We start from the raw sequence: 4,280 nt of genomic DNA on the forward strand, positions 1-4,280 counted from the left end.
TATACCCAAAAGAAACATAGACGATTAACTAGGGAGGTGGCTTGTAAGAGAACAACAAAGTGAGACTTATTGCTTTGCTTGACATTTGTAACTCTTGTATCAAGTTTGAAGAAGAGAACTTTATAAGTTACTCTTTCTCTGAGATGAATGCTTTTCCAAGTTATCACAGCTAAAGAACCAGATTTTTACCCTTCCGTAATGTCTGTGCCACCCTCCAGGCAGAACCATTGTTCACTGAAACAGTTGGTGAACGACTTTTTGGATAGACTGTCTTGATGCACACACCATTTCTTAAATGAATGTGGCCTGTTCTCTGTGGCCTGAGAATAAAGTCACTCCCTCAGGTCAAGTGGTTTTGACCATAGCAGGAAGTCTGTGTCCAAAAATCGTGCCTGCAATTCATTCCTTAGCACAGCAGAACTGTCAACTCTCAGCTTGGCTATGATGGAGGTAAAATCCTTCAGAGATTTGAGGGTCATTGAAGTGCAGCCTCATTACAATGAAATCCAATGTCTGAAAGTTGTTCTTATTTTGGGCTTGTACCACAGTGAGAGGCAAGATTTTGAACTCTTCTGAATACAGAACAAACAAACAAAACTACTGTATATATTTGTGTTCATTTGGGAAAATACTAATAGTGATGGATTATTTTGAAATATACAGTTAGTATGTTTGGAGTTATTTAAAATTTATTCTGAGAAAATGTATATATTTTCAGTGTTGCAATAGACAAGCATCTACATAAAACTGTTAAATTAATTGTATTTTTATATCAAGCAATTCTTATAATACTCATTTTTAATGTTATAATATTTGATTTTAAGGAATATGATAATAAAAGATATTGTAGGTATTGAAGAGGGGGTCTCTGGGAGGAGTTGGGGTGCAAAAGGGAAACAAGAATGTGATTTAGTTCTATTTACTTAAAATATGTTTTTAAATGTTAACAAATTCAGGCAAATTGAAATAATGTAACTTTTCTCGTAATGCAATTAAAGTTAAAAGAAAAAAAAGAAAAACAAACTCAAAGAAACAAAGTATATGATAATTGCATTAGAAGCTAAAAAACACATTGACTAAAATCCACTAGGCCTTGGATGAAGTTAACTACATTGGATGGAAATTTTCCTTCTAATATCTTTTGCAAGACTGTATTTATGAATAGATATTGTTTAAATTTAGTTTTGTCCTAGAATATCTTGTTTTCTCCCTCTATGGTTATTGAAAATTTTGCTGTGTATATTGGATTGGCTTGTTATCTGTGATATCTTAGAGTTTTCAAAACATCTTCACACACATTTCTGGCTTTTAGTCTCTGTTGAGAAATCATTTATAATTCTGATAGATCTGTATCTATATATTCCTTGGCTTCTTAACCTTGTATGCTTTAATATATTTTTTCTTTTTTAGTACATTTCTTTTCTTGTCCAATATATTTGGTGATTTGTAAGTTTCTTGTATTCTTATAGCCACTCCCCTTCTTGGCTGTGCCTTCTTCCTGGGCAGGTCACCAGCTTGTCTGTTCCTCTAAAGACACCAAAGTATGAAAGTCTCCCAGAAGGTCTGCTTCATGCAGGGTAACTGATAAGTGACCCTCCCAAAGAGCCACAGCAACTGGTAATCCTAAGGAGCTCAGTGGATTCTAGACCCATCATCCCCCAAACCTCACCCCCTCAAATTCAACTCTCCTTCAGGCCAGCACTTCTGCTGAGGCAGACTACTAGCATATCAGCTCCTCTGAAGACAGTACCGTCTAAAAGCCTTCCAGGAGGCACACAGGGCAACAGAATTCACAGTCTAAATGCCTCCCAGGAGAACAGCTACACACAAGGCAACAGCTTGACTGCTCGTCTGAAGACTAACAGTCTGACATTCTCCTAGGAGATATGCTCCAGCCAGAACAACAGATCAGTAGCTTGTCTGCCCCTCTGAAGACCACACAGACTTAAGGCCTCCCAGAAGAGCCACTGCAACCAAGGCAACAGATCACCTGTTTACATGTTCCTCTGAATACCTCACAGCATGAAGGGCTCACAGGAGGTCTGCTATAGCCAGGTCCACAGGCCTACCAGGAGACCTATAGCAACCCAGGTAGACAAGAGGCAGGAACCAGAGACATACAGACCAGCTACCACCAAGGATAACCAGATGGAGAAAAGCAAGTATAAGTCCATAGGCAACAGAAGCCAATATACTTTGGCATCATCAGAACCACAGCAAGTCTGAAAATCACCAATACACCTGAACATCAGCAAGTTGACCTAAAATCCTATATCATGAAGGAAATAGAGTCCTTTAAGGAGAATACAAATAAGTCACTGAAAGAAATACAGGAAAACACAATCAACAGGTGAAGGAATTGAACCAAGTGGTTCAAGACCTGAAAGTGGAAGTAGAAACAATAAAGAAAACACAAATGGAGACAAACCTGGAAAAGGAAAACCTATGAAACAGGTCAGGAATTACAGATGTAAGCATCACAACAGAAAACAAGAGGTAGAAGAGTGAATCTGAGGTGTAGAAGATACCTTAGAAGAGATGGACAAAACTGTTAAAAAAAATTCAAAACATAAAAAACTCCTAGCACAAATCATCCAGTAAATCCAGGGCACAATGAAAAGATCAAATCTAAGAATAATAGAAATGGAAGAGAGAGAAGATTCCCAGCTCAAAGGACCCAAAATCATCTTCAACAAAATCATAGAAGACAACTTGCCTAACCTAATGAAAGAGATGGCAATAACTGTACAAAAAGCCTATACAATATCAAATAGATTGGACCACAAAAGAAAATCCTCTTATCATATAATAATCAAAAAACTAAATGAACAAAGAAAGAATATTAATTAGAAGCAACAAGGGAAAAAAGCTAAGCAGCATATAAAGACAGGCCAATTAGAATTATACCAGACTTCTCAACAGAGACACTAAAAGCCAGAAGAGTCTGAACAGAGGTCATGCAGACCCTAAGAGAACACAAATGCCAGCCCTGGTTATAATACCCAGCAAAAGCCTCAAACAGTATAAAGAGACTAAAATATTCCAGGACAAATCCAAATTTAAACAATATCTATGTATCAATATAGCCATACAGAGAATTCTAGAAGGCAAATTTCGACACAAGAAGGGTACCTAGACTAAAGAAAAAACAAAACACTAATTATCTCACAACAAAGCTAAAAGGAGAGAATCACATACAAATAATGCCACCTACAACAATAAACAAAATGGGACCTACCCATCATCTATCTTTAACCTCTCTCAATATCAACAGACTCAATTCCCCAATAAAAAGACATCAGCTAATAGACTGGGTATACAGACATGATCCAGCATTTTGATGCATACAAGAAACACACTTCAATGTCAAAAATAGATACTGCCTCAGACAGAGTAAAAGACTGGAAAAAATTCTTCCAAGCAAATGGTCCAAAGAAACAAGTGAAAGGTGAGATCCTAATATCCAATAAAATAGACTTTCAACAAAAAGTCATCAAACAAGTGAGGAAGGACATATATTCATCAAAGGAAAAATGTACCAAGAGAAGTCTCAATTCTAAACATCTATGTCCCAAATGCAAGGGCAACCACATTCATGAAAAGAAACTTTACTACAGCTCAAAACACACATTAGACCTCACGCAATAATAGTGGGAGATTTAAACATCCGACTCTAATCAATGGACAAATTCATTGAAACAAACTAAATAGAGACACAGTGAAATTTATAGAGGCTATGAATCAATGGATTTAACAGATATCTAAAGAACATTTCACCCGAAAACAAAAGAATATATCTTCTTCTCAGCACTTCATGGTATCTTCTCCATAACTGACCATATAATAGGTCACAAAACAAGCCTCAACCAATACAAGAAGATTGAAATAATACCATACATCCTATCAGATCTCCATGGATTAAGGCTGATCTCCAAGAACAACAAAAACAACAGAAACCCACATACTAATGGAAACTGAACAACTCTCTACTCAAGGATAACTTGGGCAGGGAAGAAATAAAGAAATTAAAGACTTCCTGGAATTCAATGAAAATGTTGGCAACATATGCAAACTTATGAGACACAACAAAAGCAGTGCTAAGAGGAAATTTCATAGCACTAAGTGCCCTAGTAAAGAATTTGGAAAGATTATACTAGCAATTTAACAGCACACCTGAGTGCTCTAGAATAAAAAATAAGTAAACACACCCAGGAGGCATCGAAGACAGGAAATTGCTAAACTCAGGGACAAAATCTGTAGCCCGCGTGGTCCTCTCGCCG

This window comes from Mastomys coucha, chromosome X, assembly GCF_008632895.1.
Source record: "Mastomys coucha isolate ucsf_1 chromosome X, UCSF_Mcou_1, whole genome shotgun sequence".
NCBI lineage: Eukaryota > Metazoa > Chordata > Mammalia > Rodentia > Muridae > Mastomys > Mastomys coucha.